The following is a 27,377-nucleotide window of genomic DNA, read 5'->3' on the forward strand; positions in this document are numbered from 1 at the left end:
TGGAAACTCTCACGAAGGCATCAAAAGACAATTTAACAGATAAAGTCATGTAATTGTGCCACTTTAGAACATTTCAAGAACACGTCAAACTGGCGGTGTGCTGACAACACAGCACTACTTGCAGAATCAGAAATGGCCCCACACAAAATGCTGTGGATCAAGTAAAATCCAGAAGTTTAGAATTTGGATTTAGTGGAAACACCAAAAAGACAAAAAACAATGGTGGGCAGAAGGAATACATTAGAAGAATCAGCTGGATAGTGTCACACTGGACAAGTAGATAAGTTGGCCCACTTGGGACAAACGATAACAGAAAATGGTAGATGTGATGCCGAGGTATATCGCCTTTCAAGTACTAAAACAACCCAAAGCATTGACCAGAACTTATTCTGCTCCATTTGAGGCTATAAAGGAGAGAAATTAAAGTAGAAACAGGTGAATTCCAGTAATCACTCTACTATGAATGTTATTGTGCATTAGTTTGGGACGTTCAATTAAGGTCATCTAGTGACACGAAGTTTAAATTGTTTGCTTCATTTACATCAAGATTAGATTAGATTCTGTCATTGAGCAAAAGAACAAGTTGGCTAGTTTTCTTCAATGGATCAGCCGCACCATTTCTTTATCTTAGCATTTTGCAGCATAGTTGGCCCCCATTTGGCCCATCATTCTTATGCTGGCTCTTTAGTAGAGATATCCAATTAGTCCCATTCACCCTGCTCTTTCCTCACAGCCGGTGGGTTTTCTCCATCTCAGGTATTTATCCAATTCTCCTTTTGAAAGTTCTTATTGAATCTGCTTCCACTGCCCTTTTCAGGCAGCTCATTCCAGACCACAACAACTCTCACCATGAAAAAATACTCATCTTGCTCTCTGGTTCTTTTGCCAATTATCTTAAATCTCTGTCCCTCTGGTTACCGACCCTCAGGCCACTGAAAACAGTTTCTCCCTATCTACTCTGTCATACTTCTAGTCTTGTAGTAATTATCACAACTTCATAGTCTTGTAGTAATAATCACAACTTCAAAGAGAATTAAGGGGGAAACATATATGCAAAGCCAATTGAAATACCCTGGGACTGGAAGGAAATAACAAAACACCTGTCGAAAATGAAAGAAGAGTGACAAGAAATGAAAATATATCAATTTGCTGGCATAACCACGTACAGAGCATCAGCAACCAAAAGGGTAGTACATCAAACAGTGTGAAAAATACCAGCATGGCATGTGGGCAGGGACAGCTATCCAAATCAGAGTACTGTACAAGAATATACCTCCTCCTCCCCTTTCATGTACCATACCCTAAGAGGGCACTGGCGACCACAGACTTCCACTGGATTGGTCCATGATTTTTGCTATGCAAAGTACTGCAGTGGTTTGCCATTGCCTTCTGCAGCATAGCTAACAAGGAAACTCTCCCACTCTTACCAACTGCCATTAGGTGTATTTGGAGGATTTACAGAGGGATTATCGACCTATTTGACCACGTTATGAACACACCTTCCGTGGCCATCAAGTCCTGGGGTGGGACTTGAACCCAGAGCTTCTGGCTCAGAGGTAGGGACGCTACCCACTCCGCCACAAGACCTCCCTCATAAGAATACACGCAGTGTACAAAATAAAACAAGTGAATTAGAAGCACAAATTCTAATTAAAGGGTGATCGTGGCACAAAGGCCTGACTATGAGTTGGGCATGATTGGAAGCTAAATTGCCCAGGCTTTGCGATTTTTAGAAAGGAGGAGAATTAGTATTACTGATAACATGTGAGGCGAACAGACAGCGGATACAGCACGGGTAGAACTAGGCAGTTGTCTGCATGTCTTCTGAAAGTAGAGATGGGGAGATGTATAAAACAGAGCAATGTAGCAGGATAAAAATGTGGTTACAATAGGAACATAGGAGCAGGAGTAGGCCACTCGGCCCTTCGAGCCTGCTCCACCATTTAATAAGATCATGGCTGATCTAGTTGTGGTCTCAGCTCCACTCTCCCGTCTGCCTCCCATAACCCTCAACTCCATTGCCTAACAAATATCTGTCTAACTCTGCCTTAAATAAATTCAAAGGCCCAGCCTCCACCACTTCCTGGGGAAGAGAATTCCACACACCCAACAACCTTTTGAGAGAAAAATATCCTCCTTATCGGTCTTAAAAGGGAGACCTCTTATTTTTAAACTCCTCTGGTTTTAATCTCCCACAAGAGGGAGCATCCTTTGGGTATCCACACTGTCAAGTCCCCTCAGGATCTTATATGTTTCAATAAGACCACCTCTCATTCTTCAAAACTCCAAAGGGTATAGGCTCAAACTGTTCAACCTTTCTTCATAAGATAACCCCTTCATCCCAGGAATGAGTCCAGTGAACCTTCACTGAACTGCTTTTAAAGCAATTATATCTTTTTTTTAAATAAGGAGACCAAAACTGCACACAGCGCTCCATGTGTGGTCTCACCAAGGCTCTGTACAGCTGCAATAAAACTTCCCTACTTTTATATCCCATTCCACTTGCGATAAACGCCGACATTCCATTTGCCTTCCTAATCATGCGCTGTACCCGCATACTAACATAATGTGATTCATGGGAGATGTTAATTTTCACTTAGGCTGGGCAAAGCAGAATAGTTCAGGCAGCGAAGACAATGAATTTCTACGATGTATTTGCGACCGTTTTCTGGAACAATGGCCCCAATACTTACGGGGTGGTTGCAGGGAAATGCAGCCAAAAACAGCCCAAGAACCTGACAAGACAATTTTAAAATCAGGTTCCCGCCCTGCAACCAGCCAAACTGGCAGTCCAGCCAATATCCCTTGGGGATGCTCGCTCGCAATCAAGAGGTGGCAGGTCAACCATCGGGGTTTGGGGGGGCAAGGGAGACAGTCGCGGCTTTCCGTGCTCATTTCCAAAGGCTCATCCCTTCAGTCTAGTTTCAAGGTTTAAACCTTTCAATTATAATTAAACAAATAGGTTGGAAACCAAACTTCCTTAAAATGAATAGGAGCACCGGCAAAGCAAATTGCTAAACTGCTTGCACGTTTTCACAAATGTTGGTTTAAATTTTCTGAAGTATCATGTTACCGTAATTCTCATTCATAAGTACACATTTTTGCAACTTAGCTGATAAAGCCATTGCCCTTGCTGACCACTACTGTACTGTGAAACGTCATTGTAGGGAATGGGACAAGATAGTTAAAGGCCAAGTCACACGAAGAATAAAAGTTGCCACCTGTAGATGGCAAACATGTGTTTGAAGTCACTTTGGGGCTCCTTTACTAATTTCCACATCCTCCAGTGTGCGAGCTGGGCAGCCAATCATTTTCCCCGCCCATTCTAACATTAAAAGGCTTTGCGATAGCTCAGTGGTAACACATTCTTGAGTCAAAGGTTCAGTTTGACCCCCATTCCAGACTTGAGCCCATAATCCAGGCTGACTGAGGGAGTGCTGCACTGTTGGAGGGCCAGTACTGAGGGAGTGCTGCACTGTCGGAGGGCCAGTACTGAGGGAATGCTGCACTGTCGGAGGGTCAGTAGTGAGGGAATGCTGCATTGTTGGGGGGGTCTGTACTGAGAGAGCATTGCACTGTAGAAGGGTCAGTACTGAGGGAGCACTTCACTGTTGGAGGGTCAGCACTGAGGGACTGCTGCACTGTTGGCAGGTCAGTACTAAAGGAGTGCTGCACTGTTGGCAGATCAGTACTGAGGGAGGGCTGCACTGTTGGAAGGGCAGTACTGAACAAGTGCTGCACTGTTGGAGTGTCAGTACTGAGGGAGTGCTGCACGAATGAAGAGTCAGTATGAGGGAGTGCTGCAGTGTCAGAGGGTCAGTACTATGGGAGTGCTGCACTGTCAAAGGGTCAGTGCTGAGGGTGCGTGCACCTTCGGAAGGATAGTACTGAGGTAGTGCTACACTGTCGGAGGGTCGGTACCGAGGGAATGCTGCACTGTTGGAGAGGAAGTACTGATGGTGCACTGAGCTGTAGGAGGGGCAGTACTAAGGGAGCACTGTTCTGTTGGAGGGGTAGTACTGAGGGAGTGCTGCACTGTCGGAGGGGCACTTCCGGAGCACTGCACTGTCAGAGGTGTCTCCTTCACAGAAGACATCAAACTGAGGGCCCATGTGCCCTCTCAGGTGGATGTAAAAGGCTCCGTGATTGGAAGAAGAGTGGGGGAGTTCTCCCAGTGCCCTGGCCAATATTTATTCCTCAACCAACACGTAAAATAAGTACAAAAACAAAAATAAAAATACCTGGAAAACTCAGCCGGTCTGACAGCATCCGCGGAGAGGAACAGTTAACGTTTCGAGTCCGTATGACTCCTCAACAGAACTAAGGAATAATAGAAGAGAGGTGAAATATAAGCTGGTTTAAGGGGGGGGTGGGACAAGTAGAGCTGGATAGAGGGCCAAGTGATAGGTGGAGATAGCCAAAAGATGTCATAGACAAAAGAACAAAGGGGTGTTGACGGTAGTGATATTATCTAAGGAATGTGCTAATAGGTGACATTAAAGGTAGAAAGCAGGACGAGCAAGGTACAGATAGCCCTAGTGGGGGTGGGGTGGGGGGGAAGGGATCAAAATAGGCTAAAAGGTAGAGATAAAACAATGGATGGAAATACATTTAAAAATAATGGAAATAGGTAGGAAAAGAAAAATCTATATAAATTATTGGAAAAAAGGGGGATCGGAAAAGGGGTGGGGATGGGGGAAAGAGTTCATGATCTAAAATTGTTGAACTCAATATTCAGTCTGGAAGGCTGTAAAGTGCCTAGGCGGAAGATGAGGTGCTGTTCCTCCTTGCTGCTCTACTTGTACCACCCCCACCCCCCCCCTTAAACCAGCTTATATTTCACCTCTCTTCTATTTTTCCTTAGTTCTGATGAAGAGTCATACGGACTCGAAACGTTAACTGTGTCCCTCTCCGCAGACGCTGTCAGACCTGCTGAGTTTTTCCAGGTATTTTTATTTTTATTTTTGTTTTGGATTTCCAGCATCCACAGTTTTTTGCTTTTAACCAAAAATAAGTAATCTGGTGATTTATTTCATTGCTCTTTATGGGAGCTTGCTGTACCCAGTATCGTCTACTGCAATACCTACATTACAGCAGCAGCTACAATTCAAAAGTACTCAGTTGGTCAAATAGCTCTTTGGGACATTCTCAGTGAAAGGTGCAAAGTATTTCTTTCTCATGTACCAGCTAGTGATCACAAAATCACAGCCACTATGTTGAGATTGAATAACGCAATAATTAGAAGGCACAAAGGATGCCACTGAAGGTTACAGAGTAGTTCAGAAATTTAGGCTTGCTGTGTCTCAGGCCTTGTCAATACTGCACTGGGAACCATAGGGGAAGCTACAGTTCTCTCATAACTTAATCATCACTTGATGAAATAAAACTTATGCACAATTAATGATTCAGAAATTGACTAATAAGAAAGTTAAAAGTGATTTTGAAATTTGTTTATTACGACAGAGGTAATAAGTCAGAAGTTTCATACCTTTAATCTTGTGTTGCGCCTGGCACTCCCAAATCAGATCTACTGAACAGCAAAGGTCCACACTATCAGTATATCACACTGTGGTTCTGCTCCTGGGCTACGCAGTACGTCTCCTGAAAGTCAAAGCAAAAATAAGTGGCTGTTAATCCTTAAGAACAATTTTATTAATTTTCACTTGCATTCTTCCATCCAGCTACTTAAAATAAAATTACTTAGGAGCATAAAGAATCAGCCTTTAACTGATTCAGATACACCTAATTTTTGAACTTGTCAGTCATGGCCCAGTTGATACCACTCTCAGCTTTCAGCGGGAGGCGGTGGGGGGGGTGGGTTCGAGTCCAACTCCAGAGGCTTCAGCACAAAAAAATCTAAGCTGACAGTACTGGGGGAGTGCTGCACTGTCAGAGATCCTGTCGTTCAGATGAGACGTTAAACCAGTGCCCCGTTTTCTCTCAAAGGTAAAAGATCCCATGGCACTAATTCAGAAAAGAGCAGGGTGGTTACTCCCAATGCCCTGGGGCCTATATTTAACCCTCACTCAACACCGCAAAAAGAGATGATCCGATTGTTATCACATTGCTGTTTGTGGGAGCTTGCTGTGTACAGATTGGCTGCTGCAATCCCTACATTGCAACAGTGACTACATTTCATTTGCTGCAGTGAACTTTGGAATTTCCTCAGGTAGTGAAAGGCGCTATCTCAACACAAATCTTTCTTTAACATTAATAATGAAGGGGGACTTCCAAAATGATCTTCGGGAAACTCCATTAGTCCCCTCTTCTGTTGAAGGCACGTCTTGTAGTACTTTTGGCCCTTGTTAGCCCCTTCCGCTCGTCCTCTGGGAGGTATCCTGCTCCGATGAGACCCCCAATGCTCCCACTCTAACACAAAACACTACCAAGTCCAAAAATGCAACAGCTTTATTGTGAGTGGCAACGCAGGGAAGGGAGATCATGGCCCCTTTGCCGCAGAACAATTAAAATATGCCCCAGCCATGATCTCCTCTCACTGTGCTGGAATACACAGGGGTGGAATTTATGTTACAGCTGTACAAGCTCTGGACAGTCCCCATCTGAAGTAACTGTGTTCTGAGCACCACATCTCAGGAAGAATAAATTCGTCTTGCAGGAGGTGCAGCACAGAATCACCAGAACAATACTGGGGTAAAGGATTAAATTATTAAGCGACCAGATACCAGATTTCTATCCTCTCTAGCACAGAAGATTAAGGGCTGATTGAAATGAGGTGTTTAAGACAATTAAAGAATTTGATATGGTCGATAGAGAGAAACTATTTCCTCTGGGGAGGTGGGGGGTGGGTAGTGGTCCAGAACAAGGGGGCAGAACCTTAAAATTAGAGACAGCCCATTCAGAGGTGATGTCAGGAAGCACTTCTACACAGAAAGGGGAGTGAAAATCTGGAACTCTCAACCCCCTAAAATGCTGTAGATGCTGGGGGACAAGTGTCAATTTTAAAACTAAGGTTGATAAATTTTTGTTAGGCAAGTGTAGTAAGGTTTACAGAATCAAGACGGTTCAATGAAGTTAAGGTACAGATCAGCCATGATCTAACTGAATGGCGGAGTAGGATAAGACATAAGAAACAAGAGAAGTAGACCACGCAGCCTATCAAGCCTGCTCCGCCATTCAATACAATCATGGCTGATTTTAGGCTTCAATTTCATTTTCACACCTGCTCGCCATATCCTTAAATTCCCTGAGACACGAAAGACTTGTCTATCCCAGCCTTAAATGTATTCAACGATGGAGCATCCACAACCCTGTGGGGTAGAGAATTCCAAAGATTCACAAATCTTCGAGTGAAGGGATTTCTCCTCATCTCAGTCCTAAACAATCAGCCCCTTATCCTGATATTGTGTCCACGTGTTTTAGATTCCCTGACCAGCGGAAGCAATCTTTCAGCGTGCACCCTATTAAGCCCCATCAGAAATTTGGAGGTTTTAATGAGATCATCTCTCATTCTTCTAAACTCCAGAGAACATTAGCCCAATTTACTCAGCCTCTCGTCATAGGACAACTCCCTCATCCAAGGAACCAATCTAGTGAGCTTTCGCTGTACCACTTCAAATGCAAGTATATCCTTCCTTAAATGTGGAGACCAAAACTGAACACAGTATTCCAGATGTGGTCTCACCAAAAACCTGCACAACTGTAGCAAGACTTCTTTATTCATGTACTCCAAACCCCTTGCAATAAAGGCCAACATGCCATTTGCCTTCTTAATTGCTGGCTGTTACCTGCATGCTAACTTTCTGCGTTCCTTGTACAAGAACACCCAAGTCTCTTTGAACATAAATATTTACAAGTTTCTCACCTTTTAAAAAAGATTCTGTTTTATTCTTACGACCAGAGTGAATAACTTCACTCGTCTCTATTATACTCCACCTGCCAGCTTGTTGCCCACTCATCTAACCTGTCCATATCTTATTGCAACCTCTGTGTCCTCCACGCAGCTTACCTTTCCATCTAGTTTGCTATCATCTACAAACTTAGATGCATTATTCTCTGTCTCTTCATTTAAGTCATTGATATAGATTATAAATGCCTGCCAACTTGAAAAAGCCCCCTATATGCCCTCTCTCTGTTTTCTATCCATGCTAATATATTACCCCCAATTCCATGAGCCCTTATTTTGCTTATTAACCTTTTGTGCGGCACCTTATTGAATGCCTTTTGGAAATCCAGGATCGAGGGGCTGACTTGTTCCTGTTTTCCGATGTTACTTGGATAGTAAATAAGAATAACTCCAACACCATACCCTGTGGAAAACCACTTACCACACCTTCCCATGCCAAGTAACTTCATTTTATCCCTTTGCTTTCTACCCACCAGCCATCTCGCTATTCATGTAGCCAAATTTCCCTTAATTCAATGTGAGTCAATGTGAATCAGGGTGAAAACTCTCCACTGGTTTGAATCACACCTAGCACAAAGGCTGTGGTTGTTGGAAGCCAATCATCTCAGTCCTATGACACTGCTGCAGGAATTCCTTAGGGCAGTGTCCTAGGCCCAACCAAATTCAGCTGCTTCATCAATGACCTTCCCTCCATCATAAGATCAGAAGTGGGGATGTTTGCTCGAGTGTTGTTGGAGCCGCATTCACCCAGACAAGTGAAGAGTGTTCCATCAACTTCTGGCTTGTGCCTTGTAGATGGTGACAGGCTTTGGGGAGTCAGGAGGTGAGTTTACTCGCCTCAGAATTCCCGTGTCTGACCTACTTTTGTAGCCACAATATTTAAATGGCTGGTCAAGTTAAGTTTCTGCTTAATGGTAACCTCCCAGGATGTTGATGGTGGGGAATTCAGTGAAGGCAACGCCATTCAATATCGAGGGGAGGTTGTTAGATTCTGTCTTGTTGGAGAGGGTTACTGCCTGGCATTTGTGTGGTACGAATGTTTTTTCTGGTTTCATCCTTGTAGATTTTTTTTGCATCATCTCCAGTGCCTCCATCTTTTTTTATAATATGACAACCAGAATTGTATGCAGTACTCCTGGTGTGGTCTAACCAAAGTTCAATACAAGCTTAATGTAACTTCTCTCAGGCTTTGTTTGCGCTTCTTTTTGAAATGACCTTGTTAACTGTGTCGCCACTTTGAACGATTTGGGTATTTGTACTCCCAGACCCCTTTGCCCCATTTAGATTCTTATTTTCAAAGTAATGTGCAACTTCCTTATTTTCCTTGCCAAGTGGCAAGTGACAATTTTAAAACAGAGATTGATCAACATTTAGGTAAAAGCAAAATGCTGCGGATGCTGGAAACCTGAAATAAAAACAGAAAATGCTGGAAAAACTCAGTAGGTCTATCAGCATCTGCGGAGAGAGAAACAGAGTTAACGTTTCGAGTCCGTATGACCCTTCTTCAGATTAATATTTGTTAGGCAAGGGTATTAAGGATTACAGAACCAAGACGGTTAAATGAAATTAAGATACAGATCAGCCATGATCAACTGAATGGTGGAACATGATCAAGGGGTTTAATGGCCTCCTCCTGTTCTTGTTTTCTATATTATGTAGATAGTAAATAAGAGTACCTCCAACAATATACCCTGTGGACTATTTTTCTAATTTATCTGCGTTGAAATTCATTCCCATGCCATTTCTGCAGGTTTGTTCACGTCTTCTTGTAACTTGTTGCAGCCTTCCTCAGGAATGACTCTCTTCCCAATTTGGTGCCATCTGCAAGCTTAGAAACTGTGTTTTTGATTCCAAAGTCTAAACTGTTAACCAAAGTCAGGCACACCAGTAGTCCCAGCACTGATCCTTGTGGAACACGACTTCCCCCTACTCTCTAGTTTCTGTATTCAAACCAGCTAGCCGTCCATTCTGTTAATTGTCCCCTGACTCCACATTCCCCAACCTTATTCATTAGTGCGAAATGTGGTACCTTATCGAAGCCTTACTGAAAATCAAGATGAATAACTTCTACTGCATCATCTACTCTGTTATCCCTTCAGAAAAATTCAACAAGGTTAGTCAAGCAAGACTTACCCTTTCGAAACCCATACTGAGTGTGCATTATTATATTTTTGGTTGCTACATGTTCCTCTAGTCTATCTTTTTGTAGAGATCCCATTATTTTTCCTACCACTAATGTTAAACTAACTGGTCTATACATCCCTGGACACGGACTATCTTCCCTTCTTGAATACAGGTATAATGTTAGCTATCCAGCAGTCCTCTCGGATTTCACCTTTCTTGAATAAATTATCAAACACGTATAGCAATGTCTCTGCTATCTCTTCCCTAGCTACTTTAAAAATGCATGGATGTAATCCAGACCAGGAGTTTCATCCTCTGAAGGTCTGAATAGTTCATTTAATATTTCATCTCTTTTTATTTTATATGCATTTATCTTATTTTTAATCTCATCATCATGTACGCATGTCCTGTTCATCGGACAAATACTGAAGCAAAGGGATGTGAGGGCATTGGAGGGAGTGCATTAAAGATTCACAGGAATGGTTCCAGGTTTGAGGAACTTCAGTTATGAAGATAGATTGGAGAAGTTAGGGCTGTTTTCCTTGGAGAAGAGAAGGCTGAGAGGTGACTTGACAGGGGTGTTCAAAATCTTGAGGAGTCTGGAAACAGTAGATAGGGAGAAACTGTTCCCACTCATGAAAGATTTGAGAACGAGAGGGCACAGACTTGAAGTAATTGGCAAAAGAAACAAAAGCGATATGAGAAAAAACTTTCCCACACAGCGAGGGGTTAAGGTCTGGAATGCACTGACTGAGAGTGTGGTGGAGGCACCCTCAATGGAGGCATTCAAAAGGGAATCAGGCTGGTATCTGAAAAGGAAGAATGTGCAGGGCTGAGGGAAGAAGGCAGGAGAATGGTACTAAGGTAATTGCTCATTTGGAAAGCCAATGCAGATATGATGGGCCAAATGGCCTCCTTCTGTGCTGGAATAATTCTTTGATTCTGTGATTTAACATTTGTGCAATTTCTCTATTTTTGTCTGATATTATCCTATATATCAATGAGCGGCCCGATTCCCACTGCAACTCTCCTTTTTCCATTTACGTACCTGTAAAATATTATACCACAGTAAACTTTGTGTTATTCAGTACTCCATGAACTGGAATTTCTGTCGGGTCTGTTTTTTGATCGGAGGTGTCTCTCATCCCTCATAAACTGGCCGTTAACACTTGTTCTCCGTCAGTCCCACTAAAAACTGTCAAACTCATAGGTACCTGTTATCCCATGGCCCGTCCTCACTCTGGTCTCAGCCTCCCATTGTTCCCAGCACCACGTTCCCTCAGCGCCGCTCACTACATTTGCGCAGTCCCATCCCAAACCTCCCGCAAGACCTCAACACCCGCATCACCACGAGATCACCCGGGAGCTTTCTGACTGGTTGAAAATGCAGAACTCTTAGGTAACTGGCATTTTTGATTAACCGGCACCATTCTCCACACATGCCGGGGAAGAAAAGCTTTACTGTATTTTGTTTTATGTTCCTTGTTAACTTAACTTTGTGGTTCCTCCATGCCCTCCTCATTCTTTTCCAATCTCTCTGCATTGACACTTATCATGATCTCCACAGTTGTCCATGTAGTTAGTATATGTCACTTTCCTTACACACAATTTTTCCCATATCTTTTTATTCATCCACAGTGACCCATTCGTTTTCATTTTGTTCTTATTTTTAGTGGAAAACTAATCCCAGTTCCCCGCCCTCTCCCAATAGCCCTGGATCAATCGCCAATTAATTTCACTGCCTGCGGTCTCCCCATAGCCCTGTATCAATCCCAAAACTAATCCCACTGCCCCACTCTGTCTCCATAGCCCTGTGTGAGGGGACTAAGACCTCACACTGTATATTTTTTAAAAATATATATAGATAACCTCATGGCTATTTAAAATTTAAAACTGGACAAAGACCTTTTTAAAATGGCTGAATCTAGTGATTAGGGGTCTGTGACCCCTAAACAAAAGGAGCTACCTGACAGTATCGAAGAAATTTGCACCTTGTTATCTTTGAAGAGACATTAACAAAACCCCTGTGGGCTGCACAGACCAAATTCAAACAGAACTATACAAAGGCCATCTGCATTTCACAACCCAGGCTGAGCAACCGGAGTCTACTCGTCTGCTAGGACAAAGTGCCCCACAACCTTCCTTTCAGTTTTTAATGGTTGAGACATTTAACAATTGCGGGGACCCAGACGAGGGATACACACCCTTTGTCAAAAACAATGTAGAGAGGGGAGAGTCATGTGACATGGACCTCTAGCTTGTGTAACCATAATATTGCCTTGCTGTACTGAAAAAGATCAGTCTGCCATTTTATCATCTAACTCGCAGCACCACAGAAAAGGAGCTCTGCCCAAATTGAATACCTGGCCCCATCTACACGGTTTCTGCTGAAACTTCTGTACCATTGCCTACAAGACTTTTTCATCTCTGTGTGCCTATCTCATCATGTGAAGTCAATTCCACTGGAAAAGTGAATTATGCAGTATCAGTTTTCAACCTGCTGACCTCCATGAAGGAATACCTCATTGGATTTTGATTCTGGACTCTGGAACCCATGTGAAACACAATTTCTTTTCTCTGCGGTCTTTACACTGTAAATCTTTCTTTTCTCTGTCCCCCTTTTACTCTGAGTGCAAATGGGGCAACATCGTGACCCCTTCCCCACATCCTTTGCGTTCATCTATTAATAGAAATTGAATCACACCAAAATTGAGGGGTTGGGAAATACGCTACCGCTTTTAAAGGGGAGAAGCAATTCAAAACACCTTTCTGTTTATGGACGGGTGGTGAGGGGAGAAATTAGTGCTGTTTAAATTAACACCCCTCCTGTCTGTAACACCTGGATCAATCCCAAACTAATCCCACTGCCCCGCTCTCTAACCATAGACCTGTATCAACCCTCAAAATCATCCCACTGCCCCGCTCTCTCCCCATAGCCCTGTATCAATCCCAAACTCATCTCACTGCTCTGCTCTCTCCCCATAGCCCTGTATCAATCGCCAACTAATCCTGCTGCCTTGCCCTCATTCCAAAGCCATGTCATCCTCCATATCATACATTTATCCACTCTTCCCTTAAAAGATGTCTCTGCCTCAACCATTCCCTGTGGCAAATCATTCCATGCTCCACACACCCTCTGTGAAATGAAAACACTCTTATCCTCTCTCCCCGTGAGAGTTAGTTAAATTGGTTACCTATGATCATTGACTGGCCATCCAAGGAAAGCATTTCGCTTTCCACACAATCAAATCAGTTCATAATTTTACAAACCTCGATCAAATCACCTCCTAGTCTTGTCTACTCCTGAGGAAACAGTGCCAGTATCTCAAGTGCCTGCACCTGTACCCCCATCACTGTCATGAGGATAAGATAGCTTAGAGGAGTAAAGTTGAAGGAGGAGTAAGGATTCTTCATATGCAGCTCATTAATAGGGTTGCTAATCCACCAGGAATCCTGGAATCTCCAGAGATTGAGTCTAGCAGGCGCAGCTTCATTTTCATTGAACACTCTCATTTATTAGTTGTAAAGGTATTGGAGATGGGGAATGAGGCTGTTTGACTGAAATCAGGAATCATCCAATTATATAACAAAGAGACTTCCCACTTTACAAATACTCTGGGAAGATGGTGTGCCAGAAGGATGGGTATCTCAGAAACCAACTTCAGGAGCCTGGGGGCAGGAGGCTATTTGAAGAAAACTCCTGGAATGGGTCCAATCAGAGTTGCCAACTCTGTCGATTGGATTTGAAAAAGAGAATCACTGATTCAGCTAGAAGTTGGCCATTCAGCCCATCAAGCCTGCTGCACCATTTAGCCAATAAAGACTCGATATTTTCAATCCTTTGTCCTTACCTTTGCCCCAGTTCCCTCAATAGCCTTCCTTCCCAAGTCAGTACCAATCTCCCTTTAACGACTTAGTTGCCCTCAGAAGCCGATGGTGGGCCTTCTTCCTGAACTGCTGCCATCCGCATAGAAATCTACATTGTTGTTAGAGAGACAGACTTCACCTATAGGTTTCTAGCATGACAAATCTGACATTCTCACAATCCCTTATGTGAAAAATCCTTCCTGTGTTCACTTTAAAGCAGCTTTCAAACTCCCTAAGAATACAAGGGAGATGGTGGCTCAGCATTAATGTCACTGGCCTAGTAATACAGAGGCCAGGCTAATCCTTTTGGGGGCATGGACTCAAATCCCAACATGGCAGTTGGTGGAGTTTAAATTCAATAAATCGGGAATATAAAGGAGTCTTAGGAATGGCGACCGTGAAACTATCGCCGATTGTCGTATGGTTCACTGACTCCAGACCCACAGCAATGTGAGTGACTCTTAACTCCCCTCTGACATGGCCTAGCAAGCCACTCAGTTCAAAGGCAATTAGGGATGGGCAACAAATGCTGGCCTTGCCAGCGACACCCACATCCCATGAAAGAATGTTTTTAAAAAAGTGTCCCCTTGTTCTGGATTCTGTTACTAGAGAGAAGAATTGTTTTCAAACAAACCTGTTTGATTGTTCAGCATTGTAAGATAGAGGACAAACTGTTCCCTCAGGCAAGTGGCTCAGCGCTTTAAAAATCATTGGTAGGAGGTCTAGAAGGGAGGTGAGGTGAAATATTTTCCACTCAGAGAGTTGTCGGGATCAGGAACGTTCGGACCGGGAAGGGTCGGAGTTTGACATCTCAATCCGAGAAACAACACCGGGAGAGTCCGCCTGGGTTATGGTGCTCAAATCCTGGAGTGGGGTTCGAATCAACAGCTGGTGAAAGCGGATTCCATAAATAAATTTACAAGGGAGTTGGATGGATTCGGGTGGCTGAGGAATTGACAGGGTTACAGGCAAAAAGTGGGGAGGCAGGGTGTGGGACAAAGCATGACCACTTTTTCAAAGAGTCGGGTCAACGGGCAGAATGGCCTCCTTCTGCGCTGCAAGTGCCTCTGATTTCACAATCCTAATTTAGAGAGTTTACTGGAAGGACATCCCTTGCAAGTAGGTAGGGAGGAGGTGTGTCAGGAAGGCTACATTTTACTGGACAAAAAGCCCAGCACATGGGTTTCTTCACATGCCCAAGGGCATGAAAGTGCAATACAGGCAGTTGCAAAACAGTTTAACCATTAAAAGTGCATAACCAGTTAACGGCAGACAGGAAAAACAAGTTACTTTTCAAAAGACACTACTGGAAAACAAATTGTTGATTTGATCTGCGACAATTGAAAATACAATCCTCTCACATGGATTAAAACATATCCCTTTTTGTTGTAGGTGTGAAGAAATTGAAATAATCTCTTTCCATTCAGAACATACAAATTAGGAGCAGGAGTAGGCCATTCGGCACCTCGAGCCTGCTCCGCCATTCGATAAGATCACCATCATCAACATCTGGATAAAAGCAAAATACTGCGGATGCTGGAAATCTGAAACAAGAACAGAAAGTGCTGGAAAAGCTCAGCGGGTCTAACCTCATCTGTGGAGAGAAAGACAGAGCTAACGTTTTGAGTCCGTATGACTCTTCTTCCTGAAGAAGTCATATGGACTCTTCAGGAAGAAGAGTCGTACGGACTCAAAACGTTAACTCTGTTTTCTCTCCACAGATGCTGTTAGACCTGCTTGAGTTTTTCCAGTGGTTTTCTGTTTTTGTATCATCTGATTGTGGCCTCAACTTCACATTCGGTATACTCCCGATAACCTTTGACTCCCTCATTAGTCAAGAATCTGTCTACCTCAGCCTTAAAAATATTCACTGACCCTACCTCTACTGCCTCAATTTTAAAATTCCTTGCTTTCAAATCCCTCCATTACCTTCCCTCCAGCCCATCTCTGTAACCTCCTCCAGCCCCACAACCCGCTGAGATCTCTGTGCTCCTCCAATTCTGGGCTCTTGAGCTTCCCTGATTTTAATCACTCTGCCATTGTCAGCCGTGGCTTCAGCTGCCTGGGCCCTAAACTCTGGAATACCCTCCCTAAATCTCCTTGCCTCTCTCTCCTTCAAGACACTCCTTAAAACCTGCCTCTTTGACCTGCTCAGTGTCAAATCTTGTGCCGTTTTACGATGTTTAAAGGCTCTACCACTATGTCACGAGCAATTGGATCATAACGTGGTGAGCCAGCACCTAGGAGTACCTCAACTGCCATCCCCAGGTTGCAAATAGTACCAAGTCGGGATGCTGTGTGGCTTAGGGGAGAACTTGCAGATGGTGGTGTTCCCATTCCAGAGAGCAGAATGGGGAAAGAATTTTAAAATGTACATAAAAGAAAGTGGGCAGGTTAGCCTTATGCTCGTCTCCTCTTCACCAGCAACATGCCCCCTCCACCCCTCAGGGCTGATGTGTGAACAGGCTAGCAGAGGCCCAACCTCAGATTTCACATCTGATTATCAATGGCTCCTTTCAGGGTTAACGAACTCTGTCTGATAAATAGTAACCATGTTCTACCTCAGAACAAACATCAATACTTTTTTCTCTCTGACCTTTGGATATGCACTGTTTTTTTTTCTGGGGAGGGGGGGAGTTTACGCACAGAGTCAAGACTTCTGATGATTGAAGTAGTCTGTGATAAGGGCAGAGCAATCTATTTGAGATAAGGATGAAGCGAAAGGTCGGGGATGAAAGGATTATCAAACACACCCGTTTTCCTGATACACCCACAGAAATTAAAAAGATTTACTACGGACAACAGCAGTGCCAGGACGGCTACACTAAGCACGGGTGTACAGGTCAGTGAAAAACAGTCAAGGCGGCTAAATCCGGTGTTGGGAAATGAATCCCAAACTGTACGTGGTCTCATTAAACAAACCCTCGAGCTGAAGGAAAATGGAAAAGATGCAAAAGGCGGCAGGGGTGAATTATATACAATCCAATATCCCAACCATTAACTTAGAAAATGTCAAATGCAGAGGGTTGTGAAGGATAGTGTTGCCTCAATCTGAAATAAAAAGAGAACATGCTGGAAATATTCTGACAGGGAAAAGAGAATAACAGTAGAACTGGGAAAAATTAGAAATGCAATAGGTTCGGAGGAAGTGAAAGGCAGGAGGGGTGGGAAAAGGAACAAAAGAGAAGGTCTGCAACAGGGTGGAGGGCTGGAAAGATTAAATGACAAAGGTTCTTTGAAAAGTGGGACAAGTAAAGAATCAAAAGGTGCATCCAGAGGAGGTGTGTATTTTATTTACACTTTCATGGGACATGGGCATCACTGCCAGGGCCAGCATTTGTTGCCCATCCCCAATTGCCTTTAAACGGAGTGGCTTACTAGTCCATTTCAGAGGGCAATTAAGAGTCAACCACGCTGCTGTGGGTCTGGAGTCATATGTAGGCCAGACCAGGTGAGGATGGCAGATTTCCTTCTCTAAAGGTACATTAGTGAACCGGATGGGTTTTTGTATCAACTGATGTTAGTTTCACGGACACCATTACTGTGCAACAAACTCCAATACTAGCCTTAGGTTTAAACTGAAGTAGTGGTTCGGGGATGACAGTTCCCGGCAGGCCTCGGGACTTCTGCTCATGCGACAGCTGGAGAATGGCCGCATTTGCGCAGTTCGTTGATCTCATTTTCTTTTGCGCACATGCGCAGGGCTGGTTCCCGGCCTAGAGACAAAGAAAAGTCAAACAGCGCATAACTGGAGGTCAGGTGACCTGAACTGGAGCACCATTTGAGAGAAGGTCACCCAAGGAGCAGGGCACGGGGAGGGGGACGAAGAGAAGTTCCAAAATCAAGAAGGTCCAAAACCAGGGAGTGGAACAGAAAGAGGTCCCAGGAGAAAATCCCAGGCAGGGACAAAGGCAGGGATCAGAAATAGATCCCACTGAGTCAAGATAAACAACAGAAGCGGATAAAAAGGCTCCAAGTTAGTGAAAGAGCTGTGAGGAGCAGACTTGAAGCAAAGTGGACTCAAGAGAAGCCCTGAAGATCCGAGAGAGAAGCTGTGCTGCAGGCTGCAAGGGCAAAGGTACCCTTCTGGAGCAGCGGTGTTCTGCTTGGCATGGCTGAAGATCTGAATGGGTACTCAAAGATCAAGAGGAAAGGAGTCTCGGAAGGCAGGATTGAAGCCCTGGAGGTGGATCCTTGTTGAAGCCATCCGAGTGGGAGCAACATTTGGAGAGAATTCCAAGGCAAGTTCTTCAAATCACAGAATCACAGAGTGCAGAAGAGGCCCTTCGGCCCATCGAGTCTGCACCAACACGTGAGAAACACCTGACCTACCTACCTAATCCCATTTACCAGCACTTGGCCCAGAGCCTTGAATGTTATGACATGCCAAGTGCTCATCCAGGTACTTTTTAAAGGATGTCAGGCAACCCGCCTCCATCACCCTCCCAGGCAATGCATTCCATACCGTCACCACCCTCTGGATAAAAAAGTTTTTCCTCACATTCCCCCCTAAACCTCCTGCCCCTCACCTTGAACTTATGCCCCCTTGTGACTGACCCTTCAACCAAGGGGAGCAGCTGCTCCCTATCCACCCTGTCCATGCCCCTCATAATCTTGTACACCCCGATCAGGTCGCCCTCTCCAAATGTGGAGATTAGAAACCAACGTGAGAAAAGCAGAGTTTTAGTGAGGCCAGTTGGCTCATGTTGTGACAAGCGTCTGGGTGCGTTGTTGAGAAATCCAGAGAATCTGCTGGGTCACATCTGTTATTTACTTTGGAGTGTGGTTTATCAGTTAGTTCACATGTCCCACATACTCTGATATTCAGGGTAAGTATAAGATAGATATCGTAAGTTGTTTTATCTTTACGACTTTGTGTGTGTCTATAAAGATATAGCTGTGGTGAAGGAAGAGAGAATATTTTAATCATTTTCTTGTGTTTGTATTGAGATCTTTCCAACCTGGTGTAATATAGTTCATTTTTCTTGTTTCATAAATATTTTATTCTTTTCATTATAAGTTCATTAGCAGACTCCTATGAATTTGTTCAGTAACTTACCTTTAAGTATTTTTTAAAAGAAAGTTAGGATCTATCAAGCCAGGTTTCACTCTCTGAGATCTCGCTTGTTAAGTAGTAACGTCTTCTGGGATCATAACAACTGAGATAAGCTCCATATTCCAGATTTGCTAATTGAATTTAAATTCTACCAGTTTCTTGGTGGGATTTGAACCTATGCCCCCACAGCATTAGCCTGGGCCTCTGGATTACCAGTCAAGTGACATTACAAGTACACCACTGTCTCCTCATAATCTCTCTGCTAATAGGATCCAAACCGGTTGGTGGAACTGAAACTAAGACACGCAGTTTTTCTTTATTGAGATTTTTTATTGACTTGTCTGTCTCACAGCTCTCCTCCCTCTCAACCCAATGTCCCAACTATCCCCTATTTATATTCTCTTTTTAAAGAACAAAAAGAAAACAAATGATCAGTAACACGAAATAATTGAAGAGGGTGTGACACTGTAACAAAAATCAAAACGTCAAAGGAAACTCAACTAATTAAACCAAAATATCATTCCCAGACCCCCTATTTATATGTGCTCAAAGACCATTATTACCTATCAACTATCTCTCTTAACCTTAACAATGTAATGACAAGACATTCACACTTATGGTAGGATCAAGAACGACTGCTGTCTGAAAACAAAGGTAAAATGAGAAAAGAGAGAGAAATAATCCAAACCAGCAAAGGGATAGGAAACACAATGAGAAGTTAGTGTTGAATCCAGAAGGCTGTAAAGTGCCCACTCGAGCTTGCATTGAGCTTCATTGGAACTCTGCAGGAGTCAGCGGACAGAAAGGTCAGAGTGAGAGCAAGGTGGAGAATTGAAACTACAGATAATAGACAGGAAGCTGGGGGTCATGCTTGTGGACTGAACAGAGGTGTTCCACAAAGCGGTCGCCCAGTCTGCTTTTGGTCTCTCCAATGTCGAGGTGACCACATTGTGAGCAGCGAGTACAGTAGACTAAGTAACGCAATAATAGAGATGCTGCCTTGCCTGCCATGTATTTCCAGCATTTTCTGTTTATATTTCAGGTTTTCAGCATTTGCAGTACTTTGCTCTTTTATTATATGCTCTGTGCTGCTCACCTGTAAGTGTGGTGAGCTTCAATTTAAAATGTTATCACTCAATGCAAAGCGTATACTTTCTGTTAACAAGGCCCACTTGTCTGGATATAAATAGCATTTTATTGCAGGCAAATTGGTTGGTGCTAATTTTGCCATTTTTAAACTTGGAATTAAAACAGCAGTCCTGCGCCAGTTGAATACATCACTATTAGTTCAAGATATTCTCATTTGTACATGGGATTGTTGTTTGAGGTGCTTGTGAGGTTCAAGCCTTTTGGATGTTACTGTCCAGATATTGCATAGGGTCTGGTTCAAAGAAGCTAAACTAGTTGCTTAAGTTGTGTGACAAAGCTGTGGTCGTAAAGTGTATCATACTGAAACCCGCGCATTTAAAGGGCTTTATAAGTAAAGGCATAGAGTACAAAAGCTAAAAGGTTTTACAAAACCAATATGAAACAGTTCGACCCACTTGAGGAGGAGGGTTAAAGGGGGGACGGGGGGAATAAGGGGCCCAAAAACACAGAAGCACCTGGAATCGCTCTCCCTGGAGAGTCCCCTTTAAATGTCTTTTTTTTCCTGTTGGTGGGCATGACTTAATCACCTATTCTCTGTGGCCCAATTGCTGCTTCAACCATAGCCTGTAAAAAGGTTGGCCTTTTTTTTCAGATGAAATCCTGCAGTTTTAACTCCTCCACCCCCTGCTCAGCAGCTCTCCTATCTTCCCAGTTCAACAATGTTCTCTCCCCCCACCTCTCCCCCCATATCCCACCAACTCAACAACCGTCTTCCACTGCCCTTCCAATTTTCACTCTGGGGTCACACGAAGTCAGAGGCATTAAAATAGGGACAGATTGGAAAAATGTTTGCAAAGTACTGATCTAGGGAATGAAAAGGGAGTGCACTTTAATCTCTGCTGGTTCTCAGGGTGGGTGAATTTAACCAACGGTCAGTAGGGGATGCACTTTTCAAGGTTGCTGGTCAATTTGACCCCAAACACTTGTTTATTGATAAATCTCGAGTTACAAACAGCAGCTATCACCATCTTTACGTCACCAACTTGGTTGAAGTTGGATCTTTTACTGGTCAATGTCCGCTATCTGCCAAAGCGGCAACTGACAATAAAATCGCTAACGTCAGTGCCCGGCAAAGTGACCAGTGCAGAAGGGGGAAGAGTGGATCTCTGGACAGGGAGGGAAGACAGGTGGACGAGTAAAGCCACCCTAGGATGCTGCTTACAGAGCATCACTGGTAGAAAGAATACCAGGAGAAAATAACTTACTCCTTGAGTGTGTGTGTGTGTGTGTGTGTGTGTGTGAGTGTGTGTCTTCTTGTCTCCCTCTACTCATGGATGCTGGGTGACTGAGACTCAATCAGAGAGAAGTTAATTAATAAATTAAGTAATCATTTGCTTCCTGGCTTAAACCTCTTCTTGCACCACTGAAATGAGAACACTTCCCTTTATCCAGATCGTCCACATTTCCTAACAAGGAGTCCTCCTTCCGATCCTAAACTGATGCCATTCTACATGAAACCATGCAGGCGGTTGTGTGGCACAGTGGATAGTGTCCCTGCCTCTGAGCTCTGGGTTCAAGTCCCGCTCCAAGATTTGATGGTCAAGGAAGGTATGCTCGGAACGCAGCCTAACAGGTTGAGTGTCAACCTGTAAATCCTTCCAGCACGCGCCAGTAGCAGGTGGTAAGAGCGGGAGAGATTCCTGGTCAGCCGTGTGATGGAAAGAAACCGGAGCCTCTACCATCACTATCCATACCTCCAGACTACAACATGCATGTAAAAGTGTATGTTGCCACAGCAACTCAGGTTCCATGGTGGATCCAGTTTGCTCTGTTGGCTGGAAGGCCGGTCTGGATCAGATCAGTGCCGAAGGCACAGGGTTCGATGCTGTTCCGGCTGGGGTGAATTCGGGTGCCGCCTTCTTGCCCTACCCATGATGGAGGTTGTGGTGCTGTGGGTCAGACCTGCCCTCAGGCAGAGAACTTAAGAAGAAAGATGACAAACTATGCAACGCGCACTAGGATAAGGGTGTCTGGTCCTGAAATTTTTCTTTCTTTCTTTTGGCAAAGCTTACTGGAACATTCACAGGATTGAGGCCAACTCCAGTGAGTTCAGCCTTGCTGTCAGGCACAGATGTTAAACAAATGTGGACAGCACACCAGGAGATAGGGGAAGATGAGGAGCAAACTATGAAGTGTTTGACTATGTTAAATGCTATGCAAATACAAGTTGCTGCCATTTTGAAAGGGCGATTATCTCCATTTCACCTTTGTGGGCCTCCTCACAGACAAGTTTGGAAAGGTATTGTTATGAGAGCCTGGTTCACCCACAACCTGTGTGGGTAACCTTGAGGAGATACAACCAGAGTCACAATGTCAAGGAGGCCATTCGACCCATCCAGTCCATGTCGGCTCTCTGTAGAGCAATCTAGACAGTCCCATTGCCCCAGTCTATCCCCGTAGCCCTGCAAGCTTATTTCCTTCAAGTCCCTTTCCAATTTCCTTTTGAAATCATTGATCGCCTACGCTTGCAACATCCTCACAGGCGGCGAGTTCTCGGCCATTGCAACTCGCTGCGTAAAAATGTTCTTCCTCACAACACCCTCCAACACCCTCCCGCCATCTCTTGCACAAACCTTTAAATCTGTCTCTCCTAGTCCTTGTATCATCTGCTAATGGGAACAGCTTTTCTTTGTCTACCTTATCTAAAACCTATCATAATCTTGTACACCACTGTCAAGTCTCCCCTCAATCTCCTTTGCTCCAAGGAGGCCAACACCAGTTTCTCTAACCTAACCTTGTAGCTAAAATCCCCTCATCCCTGGAACCATTCTGGTAAATCTCTCCTCGGCAGTCCTTCAAAAGATAAGAAGGGGGAATTTGAGGAGGAACGTTATCATGCCACGGGTGACATGAAAGGTCAAACAGCATGCTTTGTGCAGACAACGCAGCTGGAATACAGAATAACTGCAAGTTGGCAAACACAAGGTCAGCAGCAGCAGCTTATAAAGTGGTGGCATGGGAGAGTTCTGAAGGACGAAGGTCGAGCAGAGCAAAGTTAGTGGCCGTGGGGAGCAAGCGCAAAGCACAGATTGTTCAGCAGCATGGGGAACAGCATCTGGAGAAAGGCATCAACAGGATGAGGGGGAGTTAAGCCAAGTGGAGGGACAGACCCTGAGCCTGCAGGAACGGTGCACTCATGCAGTTATAAACGTCATTTACAGAACACATTTCAGTGCAAAGTAGTGACTAATCTTACACTGGAATTCTGAATTCTCATCCGAATTAGAGGTAATTACTGGAAGGCAGAACAATTGGAAATGGCATAGAACCCAACCAGTTTTAGCCAGCAGTCCACTTTATAATGAGCCACTGTCTCACTCATATAAAGGAACGAGCTGCATTCTTTTAGATTCAGAAAGTATTTGGAAGGGTTTAAGTGGTGAGCGAAACGTGTTCAACAAAAGCAACAAATTATGGTCGTGACTTTGCTTCCCCCAGCTGTGAAGTTCACCAGGTAAATCCGGATGGGCTTGTCAGCCTGCAGGACTTCCCACAGCCTCTTTACCCTCTGATTCGGCCCTGCACCAAAACAGAGGCGAAAGCTGGTGAGCCCAGCGAGTAGCACTGCGACACACCATCCTGGCTCAATCAGCTGCGTAAATGCCAAACAGCTCACCGAGTTAACGTGGTGCCTTCAAAGTGTTACCCGAGTGAGAATGTCATGCTTTTTAGTCCCAGTTCAGATACTCAATCACAAAATCTGAGGGCAGAATTTTCTGCCTGTCGGGCGGGTGGGCCCGACCCAATCTCCGGCGGGCGGGGAGCCGATCCCCACCGGAGAAGCGGGCCCCGCCGCCATTTTACATGGGCGGGCCAATTAAGGCCCGTCCCAGCGTGATGCCCGGCGGGAAGCGCTATGCGCTCCCTGTGCAAGGGGGGGGGGGGATCCCCTAAAAGTGAGAGTGCGTTCTTTCGCGCATGCGCACAAAAGAGCGCAATCTCCCTGAGGCTATGTGCTGCCTCAGGGAGATCGCTGACACTTTTAAAAATAGAAAAATAGAAGAAAAAAAATTCCCTAACATGTCCCCCTCATGTGACAATGTCCCATGAGATGGGACATGTTCATAATTTGCATCATATGTATATTAAACTTTTTAAAACCCTACATGAAACCTCATCCCGCCGATGGAAGAGGTTTCATGTTTTCTCTATTCCCCGCCGGGGCTCCTGGCCGACCCACCAATCTTAAGGTTGGACGGGCAGGTCCTTTAATTGTATATTTGATCCTGACAATGGCCTCAATTGGCCATTGACAGGTCGGTGGGCCCGCAGCTGATTTTGCTGTGCTCCCGCCTTCCTGAAAATTTAAATGGGGCGGGATGACGTCGGGGGTTCCGCTTGACATCATCCCGCGTCATTTTACACGTCGGCGAGCGGGCCCCGCCCCTTGCTCACCGACGGCAAAATTCTGCCCTAAGTTAATACCCAAGCGCAGTACTAAGTGGGTGCTGTACTGTTAGAGGTGCCATCTTTCAGAGGAGACATTAAACTATGGCTGATTCTGCCAATCCAATGGCATTATCACAAACAAAAGCACCCCAGTGTCTTGGCCAACATTGAACCCTGAACCAGCATCATGAAAGCAGATTATTTGGTTACGAACACATTGCTGTTGGTGGAAGCTTGCTGTGCACATTGGCTGCTCTGTTTTCCACATTGCCACAATGACTACACTTCAAAAAGTACATAATTGGCTGTAAAGTGCTTTGGGATGCCCTTAAGTCATGAAAGGCACTGTACAAATGCAAGTCTTTTTTTTTTATGTCCTGAATTTTTCGCTTGTCGGGCGCAGGCGATCGGTGGGCCCAGGAGCAGATGGGAAACAGGCTCCCCGACCACGATTTCACACTGGCTGGCCAATTAACGGGCAGCCAGCGTCAAACGCGCACTGAGAAAGGGTCAGCGCTGCCGGTGGAGGTGGGAGGAGAGTGGGCACCGACGTCACCGCGGGTGCTGGTGGGCGCTTCCAGTGAGCTCCCTGAAGGCAGACAGCTGTCTCAGGAAGCTGCAGACCTCCAGAGTAAGCAAAACAACAAAAATGCTGCAAAATACGTCCACGCAGCACAATCAAGCACCTGAAAGCATACCTCATTTTAAAAAAAAACCAGCCCCCAGATATCTCTTATTTTATTTCCCCACAGAGATTTCATCCCAACCTGGGTCAAGGTTTGAGCAAAAAATGTAAAGGCTGCCTGGCCGACTGGCCACACAAAATCGCTTTTAATTGCCCGTTTAATTGTCGGCGGGTGTGCTTCTGGTTGAAGCACGCGCCCGCCGAGCGAGATATCGTGCAAGTGCGCAACGACATCGGGGCGCTCGCCCGACGACATCTCGTGCGATCGGGACACACGCCCGCCTGCGGGACGTAAGATTCTGGCCTTGGAGTAAACAGACACCGCCTGTAGAAAGACTTGCATTTATACGGCACTTCTCATAACTTCAGAACATCCCAAAGCGCGTCACGGCCAGTGAAGCACAGCCAGTGTTCCAAGATGGGAAACGCAGCAACTGATTGGTGCACAGCAAGATTCCACAAAACAGTAATATGGTGACTCACCAAAATAATCTGTTTCTGTGATGTTAATTGAGGGAGAAACACAAGCCAGGACATTGTGGAGAACTCTCCTTATCTTCTTCCAATAGCGACCATGGGAACCTTTTTGTGTCCACCTGGGAGGGCCGGCCTGTCCTCGGCTTAACATCTCATCTCAAACGCCACACCTCCAACCGTGCAGCGCTCCTTCACTTCTGTACTGCAACTGGTGGCCTGGGTCATGGATTCAAGTCTCTGGAATGCTGAGCTTCTGATTCTTGGTGAAGTAAAAATGTCCCCTCATGACTGAGCCTTCAACTAAGGGGAACAGCTGCTCCCTATCCACCCTGTCCATGCCCCTCATAATCTTGTACACCTCGATCAGGTCGCCCCTCAGTCTTCTCTGCTCCAACAAAAACAATCCAAGTCTATCTAACCTCTCTTCATAACTTAAATGTTTCATCCCAGGCAACATCCTGGTGAATCTCCTCTGCACCCCCTCCAGCGCAACCACATCCTTCCTATAATGTGGCGACCAGAACTGCACACAGTACTCCAGCTGTGGCCTCACCAAGGTTCTATACAACTCCAACATGACCTCTCTACTTTTGTAATCTATGCCTTGATTGATACAGGCAAGTACTCCATATGCATTTTTCACCACCCCACTAACGTGCCCCTCCGCCTTCAGAGATTACGGACACACACGCCAAGGTCCCTTTGTTCCTCAGAACTTCCTAGTGTCATGCCGTTCATTGAATACTTCCTTGTCAAATTACTCCTTCCAAAGTGTATCAGCTCACACTTTTCAGGGTTAAATTCCATCTGCCACTCATCTGCCCATTTGACCATCCCGTCTATATCTTCCTGTAGCCCAAGACACTCAACCTCACTATTAACCACGCAGCCAATCTTTGTGTCATCCACAAACTTACTAATCCTATCCCCCACATAGTCATCTATGTCGTTTATATAATGACAAATAATAGGGGACCCAGACCCACCACCCTGTGGTACGCCACTGGACACTGGCTTCCAGTCACTAAAGCATCCTTCTGTCATCATCCTCTGTCTCCTACAACTAAGCCAATTTTGAATCCACCTGATCAAATTACCCCGTATCCCATGTGCATTTGCCTCCTTTATAAGTCTCCCATGTGGGACCTTGTCAAAGGCTTTGCTGAAATCCATATAAACTACATCAACTGCACTACCCTCATCCACACACCTGGTCACCTCCTCAAAAAATTCAATCAAATTTGTTAGGCATGACCTCCCTCTGACAAAGCCATGCTGACTATCCCTGATCAAACGTTGCCTCTCCAAATGGAGATAGATTCTCTCCTTTAGAATTTTCTCCAATAGTTTCCCTACCACTGACGTGAGACTCACTGGCCTGTAGTTCCCTGCCTTATCTCTACAACCCTTCTTAAATAACGGAACCATATTCTCAGCGCCCTTCTCACCTGTACGCCATGAACCCTCACCCATAACCACACAATGTTCAGTAGACAGGGACACAAAAGGTGACCGTTTTTTTTTAAATTTTTGACAATTCTATACAATTCAGAAGGATGCAAACGAGCACTCTCCTTGCAAGTGAGGGGGTGGCTCACAATCAGCTAGAAAAGGCAGAATTAAAAACAAAAAACTGCGGATGCTGGAAATCCAAAACAAAAACAGAATTACCTGGAAAAACTCAGCAGGTCTGGCAGCATCAGCGGAGAAGAAAAGAGTTGACGTTTCGAGTCCTCATGACCTTGCAATAGAACTGAGTAATGTTA

General features: G+C 44.8%; 1 protein-coding gene across 1 annotated transcript in view; it reads right to left on the minus strand.

Annotated features, from left to right (window-relative positions):
- LOC144670407 (pyruvate carboxylase, mitochondrial-like) overlaps nucleotides 1-27,377 on the minus strand; it is a 1,036,891-nt gene that overhangs the window by 976,682 nt on the left and 32,832 nt on the right. Inside the window, exon 2 of the mRNA XM_078532890.1 lies at nucleotides 5,489-5,601. The gene's annotated coding sequence lies outside the window, so the exon portion shown is untranslated. The remainder of the gene's footprint in view (nucleotides 1-5,488; nucleotides 5,602-27,377) is intronic.

This window comes from Cetorhinus maximus, chromosome 31 (assembly GCF_964194155.1).
Source record: "Cetorhinus maximus chromosome 31, sCetMax3.hap1.1, whole genome shotgun sequence".
In the NCBI taxonomy this organism is placed as follows: Eukaryota; Metazoa; Chordata; class Chondrichthyes; order Lamniformes; family Cetorhinidae; genus Cetorhinus; species Cetorhinus maximus.